At 40.5% G+C, this 18,678-nt stretch overlaps 1 long non-coding RNA gene across 1 annotated transcript in view; it reads right to left on the bottom strand.

Annotated features, from left to right (window-relative positions):
- LOC127491322 (uncharacterized) overlaps nucleotides 1–18,678 on the bottom strand; it is an 84,940-nt gene that overhangs the window by 34,939 nt on the left and 31,323 nt on the right. The window contains exon 2 of the long non-coding RNA XR_007919956.2: nucleotides 15,472–15,540. This is a non-coding gene — a long non-coding RNA (uncharacterized lncRNA). The remainder of the gene's footprint in view (nucleotides 1–15,471; nucleotides 15,541–18,678) is intronic.

Genomic DNA, 18,678 nt, shown 5'->3' with positions numbered 1-18,678 from the left:
GAATTGTTATTCTAGGAATTGCCTTTTGCAGCTGAAACTTCACCACTTCGTTAAGCCCTCCCCTGCCATCTGCTCAGTTCCAAAACTGCAGAAAAGGTTGAGAGGAGCTACTAAAATTACGAAGAATGGAGCCTACTATGGAAATTCTATGGCATGAAATCTGTCATTTGTATAGGCATCACAAGATCATGCTCTTAAGATCAGCAAGGTGTGAGGTCTTCAATGGCAGCCCTTTTGTGAACAAACCATTTTTCACCAAAATCATCTGAACCAACCTCAAAATTCATGCTTGCAAACCAAGCTGATCCCCTCCTCTTGGGTCAATCATGTAAGAGAGAATTTAAAGAAACTTATGGCAGATTTGGAGATTTACTATTGTCTTTCTCCAGTGGTGCTCATAAAAGTGACTTACACAATGCTGGGGGCATACTGGGTATTTTTCCTTAGGTTTAATTCTTAGACTGTTCCCATTTCTGTGATCGAGCTCACAGTCTTATGCCCCTGCTTTTATGCCCTTATTGCTTCTTCTTGGGCTCAAATCTTTAGTGTATTTAGGACTCAAGTTTATTTTATTATCATTTCAGCCCTTGCAAAGACTTTCATAGGTCTCTGAGACTTCATTCCATGTCAAATATTAACTCCTTCTTTCCTTCCTTTGGACTTCCCTCCCTCCCTTTCTCTCTTCCTTCATTCCTTCAATAAGTTGAATTTTGATAGTTGCTAATGCTAGTCCTGAAAGTTAAAAGTTCTTAGCAATCTCCAGAAGCAGAAATTGAAGTGGAAATTCTTAGGCAAGCAATGTAGCATGAGAGTGCTGTAAAGGTAGGAGGGAAAGAGAACAAGTAGAAGAAGAAGATAGGCAATGGTGATTTCATAGAAAAACTTTGGAGAGTGGATTGTAGCATGTCCCCCTGCCCTCACCATGCAAGAGGGCTTGGCTGATGCCAGTGATTTGTTGTGGTCCACCCTTGGCAGGGGATGGATGGAAACTAATGTCAACTCAAGCTTCTACAGACAAAGTGTCTCCTATCAGGTAAGGGCAGTTTTTCTGGGAATGCTTGATGTATGAACCAATAGCAGGCAACACCCACGCCATCTAGGGGATGAGTGCATTAGAATGACATAGGGGCTCTGGATGGGACTCCAGCAACATCTGCACCATGACACCTGGGGTTTACCCTCAGATCTAAAGGAGCCGTGTAGATATAGATAATCGTGGAGCAATGTAGAGGTGGAGAGGTAGAGCTGGTCACAAGGGTACTAAAGATGAGCATGCAAAGCAGCCTAGAGTGGAGGCATGAAGTAAAAATGAGGTGGGGGTGTTTCTCCAGGAAAATGTCTACAAGGGAATATCTCATAAATTGAGTCCTAAAGGTGAAACACATTGTGGAGGAAAGGAAGGAAGTTTCAGGCAGAGTCCAAGTACAAACGTCAGTGGACAGGAAGTACGAATATTAGTGGACAGGGCTGTATGATGACTTTTCCCGTTACTCTGAGAATGTTCATTTTCCAGGGCTCCCTCCTCCATAAAAATATGTTGAAAATTGTTTTATGACTGCTTCAATATGAATATGAATTTTCTATTTTATTCTTTAGGTTTTGAAACATATTAAAACATTTTCTAAATCTTTTCTAAATTGGCTTCTAAAAGCACCATAGGCCCCCTCTACTGAGACTGCTGTGCCCACTGAATAAATTGATCTTATTAATGGAGGTTGAAGTATGTGGCCATTTCTGTCCTTGTCTTTGCTGCTGCCATCTTTTGCCTGCCTGGATTCCAACTACTCTCATTATCTTCTCCCAAGACCATGCTCTATGAGCCTGTATTATATTGTCCAAAATTTGTGTCCACCTGAATCCTCAGAATGTGACCTTACTTAGAAATAGGGCCTTAGCAGATGTAACTAGTTAAGTTTAGGTGGGCATCCTGGACTATGTTAGGCCAAAAACCCTAAGATTTGTGTCCTTAGAAAAAGAGGAGAGAACACAAAAGGAACAGAGACAGGAGCAGTAGTGGAGTGATGTAACCATTAGCCATGGCATGGCAAAGTTTACTGGTAATCATCAGATGGAAACCAAACACTTCACACTCCAGAGTTCTGAATACGCAAAGTCATCTCCTTACAAGTTCCTACTTTCACTAATGGGGCCAATTTATTATTTGGAATTTAGGAGACATTGAACAGGGTCTTCTTGGAGAGCATGGATCTGCTGACATTTTGACATTGGATTTCAATCCTCTAGGATTGTGAGAAAATAAGTATCTGTGGTTGTAATCCAGCTGGTTTGTAGAACTTTGTCACAGCAAACATAGGAATTAATATAGGCTGTCTGCAAAATGTCTTGTCTGAATCAAAGGTGCCCTTGGCTTTGGCTATCTGTACACAGTTGGGTTGAGACTCCTAAAGTACTTACCCATTATTTTCTGTGGCTTGTCCCCCACTTTTCAGCACTGACATTTCATCTCTTAGTACCAAAGAGCAAGCAGAGGAATGTACAGACCTCAGATGTTGCTAAGGTGGCTTTGACCCCACCAGAGTAGTTTCCTTCCTCCATTGCATGATGCTTATTATCAACAGTGCTGTATGCTAGAAGGAAATGAAGCAGCATTTTCAAGATTGTATGGAAAAATATTTGCTTTCGAGAACAGAAAGGAGAGAAGAAGCTGGGTGTACTTATTTTTTGGTATTTTTCTTGTATCTTCTGTTCAGAAAGAATAGCCACCAATAAAACCAGGTCTTTTCTGTTTTCTAGCTGTTTATTTTTTATTTGAAGGACAGAGCTAAAGAGCGAGAGCAAGAGCGAGAGCGAGAGCGAGGGAGAGAGAAGGAAGGAAAGAGAGAGAGAGAGAGAGAGAAATCTTCCAACCACTGGTTCAGTCCCTAAATGGCCACAATGGCCAGGCCAAATCCAGGGGCAAGAAGCTTCATTTGGATCTCACACAAGGGTGCAACGGCCAAAGACTTGGACCAACTTCCTCTGCTTTCTCAAGCACATCGGCAGGGAGCTAGATTGGAAGTAGAGCAGCCAGGACTCGAACCGGAACCATCTGAGATGCCTGTATTGCAGTCAGTGGCTTAACATGTTATGCTATAATGCTGGCCTCTAGTTATTTATTAACAAAAAAAATTGCCATACTGTGAAATGCGTGGAAATGTGAGGGGGATATGCTGCAATATCCTATAAAATATGTGCTACATAAGGGGAAGGACCATTTGTTTCCATTCTCAGTGTGCACCTGGAATATCATAATCTTTCATTAGTAAATGAATTCATATGCTATGCACTGACTAGCAAGGTAATTTAGCTCAGGTCAGTCACTGGCCAGATTTCCCTTGCTGCATCACGTGCCCATATCCGAAGTTGTACCTTATGAACGGGTGAGTGATTTTGTAGGTGGGATGTGTGAATGAATAGTTACTCTCTAAATAGTATGTCCAAACATGTCCTCAAGATCATATACTCTCCATTTACCTGCCAATACACTTGACAAGGTCACTGTCCTTTAGATACAGTAAGGATACATAAATATCAGTGCAAAGGTAAAATTTGACATTGCAAAACATTTATAAAACACTCCATTTATTGCAGATGGAGATTAATCTTAACACTATAGTATGGTATCTACTATAAACTAGAACTATGCTAAGTACTGTCTATACAATATATCATTTAATCATTATGACTAGAAAATGAAATACAGATAGATCACTCAATTTGCCCATAAATATCAGAGCTGGGATTCAGATATTTTACTCCAAGTGTAAAAACATTTTGTCAATGAATTTCAAGTTTTAGTGAATGCAAAATCATCTAGGGGAGTTTGATAAAAACATAGATGCTTAGTTTTCACTTCTAGAGAATCAATTAGTGTAAGGTGGATTCAGGAATCTATCAGGTGACTTGGATGAGAATGGTCCATGGTCCACACTTGTTGAAGCTCTGCTCTATAATACTAGATGTGAAATTCACAGTGAAAGTTATTTTGTATATAATATCTGTCATTCAACAGCATTGTCCCTTTGTGAGTATCTGGCTGTTTCAAAACTATTTATTGTTTTGACTCTTTTCCTTACCACTTGCAGATTCACTTTTGTTATTATGTCCAAGTTCTGGACATGACTCCTTTATTTTGTTTTCTCTGGATAATTCTTATCATTAAACACATTTTGAGAACTTATGCTGTGGCTCGAAGGGTAAGAAACATTAGAAAACACCATGATTCATATTATGAGTGGACATAGACATAACATTTAGAGATGAACATTTAGAAAGCAATGCTCAAAATCTTCAGGATCCCATGTTTAAACATATATGCGCTACAATATTTTTAGAAATATGTGTACAGTTCAGTAACACCCAGAAATCACTCTTCTTCCTTTTTTATCACTTTCCTTTCCTTAAACTTCTTTTGCAAATAAGCAGTAAGCATTTTGGAAAACAAGTCATATTTTATGAAGAACATCTTATACAAATGCCATTAGAAAAGATAAAAGAACGGCCGGCGCCGCGGCTCACTAGGCTAATCCTCCTCCTTGCGGCGCCGGCACACCGGGTTCTAGTCCTGGTCGGGGCACCGGATTCTGTCCCGGTTGCCTCTCTTCCAGGCCAGCTCTCTGCTGTGGCCTGGGAGTGCAGTGGAGGGTGGCCCAAGTCCTTGGGCCCTGCACCCCATGGGAGACCAGGATAAGTACCTGGCTCGTGCCATCAGATCAGCGCGGTACGCCGGCTGCAGCACGCCGGCCGCGGCGGCCATTGGAGGGTGAACCAACGGCAAAAGGAAGACCTTTCTCTCTGTCTCTCTCTCTCACTGTCCACTCTGCCTGTCAAAAAAAAAAAAAAAAAAAAAAAAAAAAAAATAGACATAGTAGTATTTACCTTTCAGGAGTTCTGCTTTTTCCCAGCAATATGCTATGGTCTTAAATAGGGGCCTGTTGTACATTTAATTTGATAGAGTCTAATCTTAAAAATGAGAAAAAAACAAATTATATATATTTATGCACTGTGACCTGAGGCTTCCGTTTAAATATGCTTGATGCCAACAAGGTAATTTTGACAAGCTCTTGAACAACTGTTTTATAATATTTTATGAAACAGGCTTAAAAGAGTATTTGTGATGAATCACTGATGAGGAAACTAAAGCCCAGAGATGTGAAATTATTTAGTTAAAACTGTGAAGGAAATTGTATAAACAACCCAAGGTCCCGCTGGATTACTTTGCAATGAGTTCTGAGGCTGGAGGCAGTTTCCCAGCTGGATTCACAGGAAAAGCAAACGCTTTCCATTAGAATGGTTCAGGCTTGTGATACCCAAGTTTCCATTTGTATCTGAAGTCACAGATAGTCAAGGGCTGACCTAACTGGTCATAGGAAAAGTGTGTGGGCTAAATGAAGGGTTGCTGTCCAAATGATTACAGCATGGCTGTGTCAAACTCTGAACAATAGTATGTCAACAGCCCAGGAAGAGTGAGTTTTTGTTTGTTTCTCCCCATATAAGGTGTGCAGTGGCCCCAGATGGGCTGTGCTGTGTAGCATATTTTCTTTCTCCCTCAGTGAAATGTCCAACATACTAAGAGTTGAAACAATTTCAGTTGTTCTATAGCCTGTCACATGGCTCTTGGTACCTCAGTTGATAGTATTAATTGTCACAGAGGGAAGCAAATGGGTTTGCAGACCTAAGAAACAACCCACAGTCACTGTGATAATGGGAGAAATGCACAGGCTTTCTTCCTCTGCAGTCTAGTTTCTCCATCTTTGGAGTATAATTCACTGAGATTTTCCTCCAGCAATGTGATCTGCTGACTTTATTTGTGCTTTCTCTGTTGTAGTCCAGTCATATTTAACTGTTACATTCAAAGTAAAGGTCATTATGTTAATTGTTGATTGAGGTTGATGTTTTTCTGGGCATTCTCCCTGCTTGTTGGGTGGACAGTCCTGGAGAAAGGATGAAGTATGCCTTTGAAAAGGTGGTAGAGACCAGGAGTCCCTGAGTCCCGTATATCCTCCATTGTTGCCTGGAAATATTTCTCTTCTTCTTATCACTTCCCCACACCTCTATTTTGTACCTCCCACTAATTGTCATTCAGTCCCACTTGGGAGTCCTGTTCTTACTTCAAATTCATTATGTCCTCATCATTTCACCTCAGACCACAATTTCCATTCCATTTCGAGTAATTTCCATTTCACACACCCTGAGTCACAGTGGTGTCAGGTGGCTTGCTATTTATTCCATGCTACAGCAATCTCTTCAACCCTTTTTACTTTTTAACATTCTACTTCCTACATGGAATGCTGTCTCTCACTATTTCGCCCAATGAAGTTCCAATTCTCCTTGAAGAGTTCACACATCATTTCCATAGAAGTTTTCTCCAGCTCCTCAAGGAAGTGTTACTTTTCCTTCCTTTTCTAGCACTTTAAATTTCCTTATCTAGAATATGTGTTATGTTGTAATTACTTATTTACCCATCCATCTTTCTCGTAGACTGTGTGCATAGGGATGACATTTTGATCTCTATATTTCAGTGTCTAGCACAGTACATAATAATAAAATTTTAGAAAAGTTCGCTGAGTGAACTTTAGGCTTTGGTAACTTTATTAAATGGTTGGCATTAAATAAAAAACAGATTAGTTTATATAACTCCAGATATTCATTCACTCATTGATCTATTTCTTTAGGTAAATACATATCTAGCCACTATTATGTACTAATCATGACACATGGAAATTAATATTTTAGTAAAACAATTATATAATGAAAAGAAGATTTGAAAGATGTCGAGAATGACAGGCATTTGAGGCAGGTGGTGATGATGGGGCTGAGTGCTGCTGCTGATAAGGAATTATCTTGGGAAAAAAGGGAATGAAGAGGCTTCTCAAAGGCCCTGGGGTGGGAGGGAGATAGTCAGACAAGGTCCTGAAAGATAGGATGTGTGTCTGGAGCAGAGAGAGCAAGTAGATGTGTGATTGGAAGAAAAAGGCTGTCCTTTTAAGAAACTTTTATCCCAGATACAGTGGAAACATAGTGAAAACTGAGTGATTGTAGAGGATATGGTGTATTTTGTGGGGACCTGTACTGGCCAAATGATAATTTGCTCCCTTACTGTGTTTTGTTTTGCCTATGTAAGCTTCATATAGGAACTATGTCTTACGTTTCCTAGAGTTCCTGGTACCTGGTATTAAGTAATAAATAGAGTAGGTAGCTATGAGATGTGTACTACTTCATTCATTACAGGTTCCTGAGAATGAGAATTTATGTAAATGCACTTAGACAGAAACTGAGTTAACCAAATCTATTGGGTGGCTTAAAATGAGATATCAAGTTTGTTAAACTAGTGAGAAATGTATAAGGTAAATGGACCGCTGGTGAACCACTAGAATCTGAATGGATGAAGGTTGTTTCATAAGTGTTGGGAAGCTAATTGCCAGGATTAATTTTAGATAAGCCTGCATCCCTTGTTCAATAAAGTTTTATCACTCATGATATTTGAAGTTTTATGTTACAGAATCATTAGTAGGCCTTAAAAAGTTGTTTGGTCTTTAAAAGTCCTTTTTGCAAATTTAAACTCAATGGAATCTTAAAGATACATTTGTCAAGGGACATCTCTGGAACATTTTGATGGGCTCCAGATATTAAGGAAATACACATACTTGAGTTTGAGCATAGGCATCTTTGATGTGGAAGTGAAGCTTTGCAGGTGGCCAGTCCCTCAGTTTTGCCTCTGCACTATCTCCACCAGAAATGGATATTATTTTATGAATGTTGGTGGTAACGGTGCCACTACCCATCACTGAAACTGTCTGGATTTTGTTTCACAATAAAAAAGAGAGTTCTTTTCTCCTTCATCTCTTTGGCTTTGTGAAATTTAATGTTATCAGGAGGAAAGTGTGATGACGTCGGGAGATGAGTCACTCTGTTCTATCAGCTGAGCTGGTGGAGCTGTCTTCTGGAAGCCTTTGTGTTCCAGTAGCCTTCTCACATCAACTTTCAGAAGCAAGGTCTTATTGTAAGGCTGCGATTTCCTTAGAACTTCAGTGCAGCCAGTATTAAAATAGTGTCTTCTGAGCATCCCTAAAAATTTTTAGAGTTCTATTTTTGTCCCTCTGCTCAATAATTTGCTAGTGGTTGAAGAGGAAATGAATGAGAAGGAGAGTGCTTGTTGAGGTTTTGGGGTTAGAGTGGTTTTTGCAGAATATTCCATGATAATTTGCAAAATTAAGATCTCTATGCATGACAAGGGCATATTTGCACTCCGCACCAAATAGGAGACTTTTCTTATTTCCTCTCAGTAACTTCTCCACTCTGTCCTGTAGACTTCCACAACATAGTTTGCAAACGCACTCATTGTACCTGTTTGAAATAATTGGTAACTATGGCATGCTTTGTATTAAAATATTTTTAAAAATATTTATTTATTTATTTGACAGGTAGAGTTATAAGTGAGGGAGAGAGAGACAGAAAGGTGTTCCTTCCGTTGGTTCACTCCCCAAATGGCTGCTATAGTTGGCACTGTGCCGATCTGAAGCCAGGAGCCAGGTGCTTCTTCCTGGTCTCCCATGTGGGTGCAGGGTCCCAAGTACTTGGGCCATCTTCCATTGCCCTCCTGGGCCACAGCAGAGAGCTGGACTGGAAGAGGAGCAACTGGGACTAGAACCCGGCGCCCATATGGGATGCCAGTGCCGCAGGCGGAGGATTAACCAAGTGAGCCATGCCACCGGCCCTGTATTAAAATATTTTTAGAATCAGTAAATCAGTTTCATTAGTAAGTATAAGTACTTTATTTCCTCACATATTCATAAGAGATGTTATAGATCTTATTTGGAAATTCAATAGGTTAAAGAATCACCATCCAGGAATAAGCATCTAATTATTTCAGCCACCACACTAGCCAAAGACTGATCTGTCCAGTTTTTACTTCTTCCTCTGAGAGTTGCTCATCTCAGATCTGGTGAATGTCTAATGGAGTATAAGCCAGTAGTCAGCAAATCACAGGTCAAATCTGGCCAGCAGCCTTTTTCTGTAAATAGATTTTTATCAGATTTAGAGGTGTCATTGGTGTAAGTGCTGTCCATGCTGCTTTTGTTTTACCACAGTAGAGTTAGGTAGTTGCAGCTAAGACCGTATGGCCTACAGAGCAAAAACCACCTTCTCTCTGTCCCTCTACAGCAAAATTTTGTTACTCCTGGCCTATGATACATTTCTATATGATCTTGACCATTGATGAACCTTGTAATCCTTGCATGAATTATATCTATCAACTTTGCCCCACCCCCTAACCTTAGAGATTAAAGGAAATTTTCAACCATTAGGAACCAGGCATGGCATAATATATCTTATAGGGACAAATTTGGATTGATTTTTGACAATATCTTTATCAACAAGGCGAACTCTAACCTTGATGTGCTGAAGAGTAGCTTCAGTTCTCAGTCCCACAGTATAAGCATGAGAAGAGATCATTTCAGGTTTTGCTTCCACAATAAATTTTTTTTTAAAATAAAATATATTTATTTTCATTATATTTGTAAGGCAGAGATGAGAGAGTGAGAGAGCGAATGAGTGATAATGTTGTATCTGCTTGCTCACTCCCCAAATCCCCATAGTAGCCAGGGCTGGGCCAGGCTGAAGCCAGGAGCATGGAACTCAATCCGTATCTCCCACATGGTGGCAGAGTCTCAAGTACTTGAGTGGTCATCTGCTATCTCCCAAGGCACACATTTTCAGGAAGCTGGAATTGGAAGCAAATTTGAGACTTGAACTCTTCATATAGGATGTGAACATCCCAAGCAGTATGTTAACCAGATTGAGTACAGCAGGGTGCGCACTGGAAAGTCACAGGGAAGAAACCTGAAAAAGGAGCGGGGAGCTAGGTAAAGCCCATCATCAGCACCCAGATCAAGATGACATTGGAGGAACTGGCTCATGTAATTATGTGCCAAATGCCCACAAACAACCCCTACCCCCTGAGATAATTTTTAGACTAATGATTTCCCAAAAGTATTTACAAGGATACCCTGTGTCAGGATCTTGAAACAAAGACCAAGGAATAGCTAAGCCAGCATGCTTGAGAAAGTTGTAATCTCCACTCATTTCAGCAGGCACATTCTATTTTACAATTTGGTACTACATGAAAAAGGAGGCATTTGGGAAGCAAATGTAACCTGTACTTTGTATTCTTTGTGTCTTTGTTGGAGTGCTCTTGGTTGACTTTCCCTACATATGTAAATATAGGGAATCCCTGGAATCTAACTTTGTTTTTAAAAATTCATATATCAAATTCCTTGTTTGATCCTTGGAAAGCGTTCAGAAGAAATAATCTTGGCTAGTTTCCTAATATACAAACCAGAGTCTGCAAATATGGAACAAAGTTTCTCACCACTCTGATCCCTGCCCACCTGTCTCCTGTCAGAACTCACTAATAGATCACTGTATTCTCTCAGACAAAGCCTCAGGATCCTTCTAAACATATTCCATGTAGCCACCAATTAGTCAGAATTGGAACATGAGATGGAATCCTGCCTCCAAATCTGGCTTTCCATATTTCTAAATGGGACAGTCTCCCCCCACCCCAACACACTTTAATTTCTTCCTCTTCTGCATTGATAAGACCCAGGTCTTGAAGGCGGAACTGGGAGACCTGGAAGGCCAAAGCATTCTCAGCACAATCTAGAGCACAGATACAAGTGTAAGGAGACCAGATTGAGTACAGCAGGGTGCGCACTGGGAAGTCACAGGGAAGAAACCTGAAAAAGGAGCGGGGAGCCAGGTAACGCCCAGCACCAGCACCCAGGTCAAGATGACATTGGAGGAACTGGCTCATGTAATTATGGAAGGCACTGGCAGGTCCAAAATCTGCAGTGCAGGCTGGCAATCCCAACAGGCTTTGATGATGCAGTTTGGAATCTAAAGGTAAAAGTCCTTCCTCTTCAAGGGAGCTCAGTCTTTTCTTTTAAATCCCCTACTGGTTGGATGTGGCCTACCACATTATGGAGGATAATGTGCTTTATAAAAAAATTCTTGACTCACACTGTAAACACAGTTAAAAAGTACCTTCACAGCAACACCTAGACTGGTTGATGGCCAACCAAATGCCTGGATCTCACAGCCTAGCTAAATTGACAGCATAAAATTTGAGAGGTAGAGTTATAGACAGAGAGGGGAACAGAGAGAAATGTCTTCCATCCTCTGATTCACTCTCCAGATGGCCTCAATGGCAAGAGCTGAGCTGATCCAAAGCCAGGAGCAAGGGGCTTCTTCCAGGCCTCCCACCTGAGTGTAGGGGCCCAAGTACTTGGGCCACCCTCCACTGCTTTCCCAGGCCATTAGCAGGAAACTGGATTGGAAGAAGAGCAGCTAGGATGTGAAGTGGTGCCCATATGGGATGCTGGCACCACAGGTGGAGGCTTAGCCTCCCACAGCATAAAATTGATCATGACAGTGTAGGTGATTTTACGATGGCAGAGAGGTTAGTGTTTTTAAATATTATATATTTAAATTTTCACTTAAAGCTATGATTTTATAGGAATTGTTAATTAGAAGAAATGTAATTTTATTTAGTAAAGCTAAGTTAATTTAAATAAAATTATTAAGTAAATATTGGATATAAATGGCATGTGGATATGGTTTTGAAAAGAACTGAAATGACTGAGAGTAAAGAAGCAGAATGTTAAGTGACATAGTTGACTCCTGTAACAATCCTGAAATTTTATGATACAAACAGGTTTAGGAAGATTACTTGTGATGACTTGAACATAAGTCATGAGTAGAAAATAATTCATCAACTGATAATAAATGTGAAAATGTTCTGCTTGCTATACTAATAAAATAATCCATTCTTAGACACTTTTAAACATAATTTCTGAATGCAATTTGTCCAAGCTGTTATTTCTTTTTATCTTTAATTGCTTATGGCAATTTTTTCAAATAAAAGTTTTAAATTTTATATAATTGAAGCAGAGAGTCTTTTGCTATATAATTTCTTTAAAGAATTTTATGTTTGGGAAGTCATTCTGATTTTAAAAATATTTATTTTCATCTACTTGAAATGCAGAATGACACAGAGAGACAGATATCCTTCATCTGCTGTTTCACTCTTCAAACAGCCAGGGCCAGGCCAGGATGAACCTGGGAGACTGGAATTCAATACAGGCCTTCCAAATGTGTGGCAGGGACCCCAGTACTTGAGCCATAATCTGTTGCCTCCCAGGATGCATTAGTAGGAAGTTACATCAAAAGCAGAATAGTCAGGATGTGAACCAGTACTCTGATATGAGATGAAGACTTCTCAACTGCCATACCCCCATTCTTGGTTTTTAAGTCACAGATCAAATCTTGTGTTTGGGTGGGCATTTGAAAAGGATATTTTTATTTATTTCAAATAATTTTACACTTGAAATTTCAAATATTTGTATTTGAAAGGCAGAGATTGAGAGAGAAAGAGAGAGAGAGAGAGAGAGAGAAATTTCCATTTGCTGGTTCACCTTTAGATGCCTGCAATAGACAGTGCTGGGCCAGGATAGAGAGCAGCTGAGAATTCAGTCCAAGTCTCCCAAATCCAAAACTTATATGAGATGCAGCTTTCTCAAGCAGTGTCTGAACTGCTGCACCAAATGCCTACCCTGGAAAGGATGGTTTTAAAATATTTACATTTTGGTGGATTTTGGATTTATTTTGTTATTCATTATGGATGGGGCTAATTAATTTTATTTCCCTTACATTCCTACCCAGTCATTCCTATACAATTTAATAATTAATTCTTGATTTTTGGTGATGTAACTTTCATTTTCCAGAAATTCTTATGTGAACCAAAATCAGTTTCTAGGCTGCCTATTCTATGTTTTATATCTGTATTTTTTCCCCAGTGGTGCCTTATTTTAATTACCAAACCTTTATAATAATATACTTAAATATATTCTTTGGTCTAAGCTTATTACTTGTATTTTCCATTTAGAATTTTTTCATAAATTCTTCTATTTTTTTCTTCCTTAAAACTGCAAAATATTATTAGATTCTCCAGAATTTACATAAAATTTTCACTATTTCAATTGTGAAGTTTATTCAGGCAAAAACTGCATGTTGCAAAACTGCATTAGATAAAATTTGAGACATGCTGAGTAACCTTGCCTTGGTACAAGGTGATTTATGGCCCTGAAGGGAAGAAGTCCTATATTATGTCTCAATTATGCTAAAAAAGCTGACAATGAGTTTGTAAGCTCCCTGAGAGAAAACACACATACACATGCCTATTAAGGAAGGAAATAATTGGGAAATGGTTTCAGTTTCAAATTTGTGAAGATGAGAAAGCAAGACTAGATTTCTCAGTCACATTAGAAGATTGTCCAGTCACTTCCAGTCCTGAGTGTGGCATACCTCTTACCTCCTCATGCTTGTATTAGTCCTTTGTGGATAGCAAGAACAAAAATTTTGTCTGCTCTCCAGCAAAACTTTAATTGCAGAAAATAATTTAGAAGAAAATCAAAGTAATTTTCCAGATTTTTTTTAAAGATTTATTTATTTGAGAGGCAGAGTTATAGAGAGAGGGAGAGACACGGAAAGAGGTCTTCCACCTGCTAGTTAATTCCCCAAATGGCTGCAACAGCCGGAGCTGTGCTGATCCAAAGCCAGGAGCCAGGAGCTTCTTGCGGGTCTCCCACATGGGTGCAGTAGCCCAAGCGTGTGGGCCATCTTCCACTGCTTTCCCAGGTGCATTATCAGGGAGCTGGATCAGAAGTGGTGCAGCTGGGACTCGAACCAGCACCCATATGTGATGCCAACCATCGCAGGTGGAGGATTAACCTACTATATATACAACAGCGCCAATCCCCCAGATTATGTTTTTACATTTTATTTTTAATTGTGTTTTTGTTTTCAAAGAGAAATGAAAGCCTCAGTTTGCTAAACGGCTCAGGTTTCCTTTTCATAAAACTACCCTAGCAAGTTAACCACAAACAACTTCCTAAAGTGTACTTTTTATAAGAAACTGTAGTCCCTGAAATTTTTCTTGAACATGCTTTTCCTTCAGACCTCTTACAGGACTCTGGAGTTTCCATAGCTCAGTGCCAAGAACACAGCTAGGGAATTAGGCCCAGCTTAACAGATGCCTCCTGTTAGTCCAGCTCAAAGTTGTTGTGCTCTTAATGGCTTAGGAGAGTCACTTGAATACTTTGATTCTGATGTGAGCAATGAATTTATTAATTTTTAATCCATGTCCTTGCTTTCTGCAGAGATAGAAATACTAAGCCCAGTCTTTTTGGTATTGTATGCTACAAGGAAGATTTTTTGTCAGTGAGGGAATAAACATACACTCATGCTTCAGTGTGGACTGCCCTGCAGAGAAAAACACACAACTTTGTGGCCTAAAAAGTTTCTTATAAAGTAGGGGGAAATGAAAAACTGAAAGCAGTATCTGTAATTGGGAATATCTGTCTGAGAATAGGAGAGCAAAGAGTAGAAAATCTCCATCTGAAATCCAAAAATATGGGAGCAGTACCTCTAGGTGAGGTACAGGTGGAAAAAGAGTGATCTCTCCTGCTTCCCACCACTTTTTATGTTGTATGCACTCTGGTCCCAAAGGCAGCAGATGCAACATGGGAAGGTGGGCATTTTGACTGGCAAGTAGGAGGGTACATGGTGCAATAGGCCATGGCTTCTGACTTCTACTCTGCAGACCTAACTAGCTGCATGCCTGTCCCATATCATTTGCCTCACAGAGATTTCTGACCCTTAATCTTAAGCGTATACTGACGGATGAAATTCAGTCTTCTGTATGTACTTCCTGCTGATCAGAGTTGTTCTCCTTGCCTACCCTGGCTTCAGAAACCTCTACCTATCTCATCTAACACATCTGTTTCACAAGCCAGAGGGTTTCATTATTCAGTACCAATGACTATGGCCTCTGCATGGTCATCATTACTCTGAGAAGCTGTTGAATTATGAAACAGACAAGTTTCTCAATCAGGATGAGCATAATTGAAAAGATAAATTGAAGGTGGAATCCCATTTAACAAAGGAAAAGTATATTCTATTGTTTTCCAAATAGATGGTACTGATAGATTATCTCATGAAGCCTGGGCATAAAGATTTGTAATTTTTTATAGTGAAATGGTAGTGCTGTTAGAGTAGATGTGACAGCCTATTCATCCCTACATATGCTCCTCATTGCTCCTCCGTATATATTCTAAGGCTAGCAGGTTGTCCATAACTACCTTAGAGCATCCAGACTTGGTACCTGCTGTACTTGAGTACTTGAGTAAAAGTAGGTCTGAAATAAAGGCTAGGTTGCCCCAAGCAATAGACAGATTTTTAAAAATGGCTTCATGAGGTATATAACAGGATTGTCTACTATGATGATAGAAAAACCTCATTGAGGAATTTTTCTGCCAGTAGCAGTTTCCTGCGAGTATCAGAAAAAGAGGTAGGTTAAATATGTCTACCATAAAGAACAACAGTTTTGACATGACAAAAGCAGACTTTACTTACCTTTTTGCTTTTTGAAAAGGTATTTGGGGTATTCAATTAGTTTTCAAGAGTAGGCAAACTTCTGTATATCTGGGTAGATTCAAGAGGTAAAGATTTAGTAATTCTTAACAAATGTACCCAGCTTAGAATTCCCTGTCACTTAACGGTAGTAGGAGGGCTCAGTAGCACCTAGTAAGTCCCTCCTATTTATGCTATAAAGGGTCAGAGGAAGAGCCTTCTCTCCAAGTTTTTAATAAGACTAAGTCTCCTGGGGAAACAGGCTGTGGATAATTTTGGGATTTGGCACTGGAAAAATTTTGTTGTCATACTCCATAAGAGCCTTTTGTAACTTAGCTAAATTAATAATATATCTTTTTTTAAATTTTTTTTGACAGAGTGGACAGTGAGAAAGAGAGAGACAGAGAGAACGGTCTTCCTTTTCTGTTGGTTCACCCTCCAATGGCCACTGCAGCCGGCATGCTGCAGCCTTCGCACTGCGCTGATCCGAAGCCAGGAGCCAGGTGCTTCTCCTGGTCTCCCATGGGGTGCAGGGCCCAAGCAATTGGGCCATCCTCCACTGCCTTCCCGGGCCACAGCAGAGAGCTGGACTGGAAGAGGGGCAACTGGGACAGAATCCGGCACCCTGACCGGGACTAGAACCCAGTGTGCTGGTACTGCAGGTGGAGGTTTAGCCTAGTGAGCCATGGCGCCAGCCAATAATATATCTTATCTTGAGTTTCTGAATCAAAGAGGATCTGAGAAGTGAGGAAATGTCTTCCATATAGCATTTCAAATGGTTAAGCTTTAAAACAGCCTTAGCTGCCATTGTTATCCTGAGGAGGGCAATAGGCAATCATTTAAGCCATGTTCCTAAGGTTTCTTGGCAAAACTTAGCCAGAATATTCTTTTTTTTTTGACTTTTATTTAATGAATATAAATTTCCAAAGTACAGCTTATGGATTACAATGGCTCCCCCCCCCATAACTTCCCTCCCACCCACAACCCTCCCCTTTCCCTCTCCCTCTTCCCTTCCATTCATATCAAGAATCATTTTCAATTCTCTTTATATACAGAAGATCAGTTTAGCATATATTAAGTAAAGATTTCAACAGTTTGCACCCACATAGAAACACAAAGTGAACAATACTGCTTGAGTACTAGTTATAGCATTAAATCACAATGTACAGCACATTAAGGACAGAGATCCTACATGAGGAGTAAGTGCACAGTGACTCCTGTTGTTGACTTAACAAATTGACACTCTTGTTTATTGTCGCTCCCCCATTCGCGGAGGAACGACACGAAACCCTGAGCTGTTCTTTTGTCTGCTCGGCCCTTCCCGGGTTAGCTGCCGGTCCCTCACTTGCAGAGGAACAACGCCGTCCAGGGTTAGCTGCCGGCCCCTCCACCTCCGTGGAGGGGCGGCACCCCCCGCCGCTTTCCCCGCTTCCACGGAGGATCGGCACACCGCCGGCCGGCTCTCTCAGGGGCTGCTCAGATGTTCCTCAGGTGTTCCTTCAGATGTTCCTGGTGCATGTTGTCTCTCTCCTCCTTTATAGTTCTCTTCCACCAATCCCAACTCTGCTACCCACATGCCGAGTATGCTGCTCTCCTCCAATCAGGAGCAGGATCAGCTCCTGCAGCTCGTCAAACTGATGAGGCAGCTGCGTAGAAGTTGTTTGGTCTCTCTCTCTCAGCGCCATATTGTGGGAGAGCAGATGCATAGAATAAGTCTTAATTCCAGTAACTTAGTCTAGTCTCAGTTGCTCCCCACAGTTTATGGCATCAGTAATCACCCTAGGCTCTTGTCATGAGCTGCCAAGGCTATGGAAGCCTTTTGAGTTCACCAACTCTGATCATATGTAAACAAGGTCGTAGTCAAAGTGGAAGTTCTCTCCTCCCTTCAGAGAAAGGTACCTCCTTCTTTTCTTAAGATTATGATGATCCTTTTTGATTTTACCTGATGAGTGAGGTATCCAAGAGGCATGGAGATAATGAGACCCCTAAATCTGTAGCTACCTGCTGAATAACTTTAGCCACAAATAAGGGGCGACTGTCATACTGGAGTGGCCCTGGAAGGCCAAAGCAAGTAACTATTTCCTTTAACATGGCTTTGGACACTTCTTGTGCCTATTCTATTTGAATAGGAAAAACTTCTATCCATCTTGTGGAAGTATCTATAAAGATCAGTAGATATTTGTAATTATTTGCTGAAGGCATGTTAGTGGAGTCTATCTGCCAGTCTTCACCTGGATACTTTCTCCTTGGAATAGGGTTAGTAAGGAGGGTAGCTTGATATGACCACCAGAGTTATTTGGGAAACAGATGGTATAGGAACACATTACTTCATTATAACAGCATGCAGTCCTTTCCCTCCAGATATCCAAGAAACTATTTACATCAGGTTTCCTCTCTCCAAATGGGCAAAGTCATACACTTCCTTAATTATTTCCCATTGGGAAGCCTTTGGGAGCATTCCTGGCTTCCCACATGTAAGTCTCTTTTGCCCTGGCAGGATGTCCCCTGGACTGAGTCTGAGCTTGCTACATGTTAGTTTGTAGCTATTGCCGTCCTATGAATGTGCTATTTGCACTGTTTTCCATGTCGTAGTATCCTTTTTGCTTCAATCCTATCTCTATTGTCAAACACTCAAAATGCTATTTTTATCAATTTCCTCATGGAGTTTGAGCTCCCATAGCCAGTTTTTGAAAATGTACCTTAAGGAATAAGTTCATAGGAATGGGCACTGTACTATACACAGCTCAAAAGTCTCTGTAGAACCTGAAAAGACAAAAGTAGACATGGCTCTCTGTGAGCCCAGTTATGCTTAAGCATCCAACTTAAATGCCTTGTGTTAGAGAACTGGCATCCCCGAGTCTCCTTTTTATATCCCAAGATTGCTTTCTCTGTTCCAGGCCAGTTGGTGGCTCTCCTGCAGGTTGATTTAAATCCTGAGTATTTTATCATCACCCAATGCTCCTTAATTTTTCCTAACCACAATACTTAGTATAACTGGCAAACTAGAGGGCACTGACACCACTTAGGTGCTAGTCCACCTAGTGGCAATTATGTATATGTTTGGGACATTTTCCCAGCAACCACCACCACCACAGAGATTTGGACCTCTAGGGGCATTGTACCTCATTCCTGGAGGCTAAGTTCCAGGGTGATAGAAACCAGTATAAAGCTAACACCAGCCATCAGGGTTTTGCTTAAACCTTCCTGATG

The sequence above is a fragment of the Oryctolagus cuniculus genome, chromosome 1, assembly GCF_964237555.1.
Source record: "Oryctolagus cuniculus chromosome 1, mOryCun1.1, whole genome shotgun sequence".
NCBI lineage: Eukaryota > Metazoa > Chordata > Mammalia > Lagomorpha > Leporidae > Oryctolagus > Oryctolagus cuniculus.
This window is presented reverse-complemented; position numbering and strand designations above follow the sequence as displayed.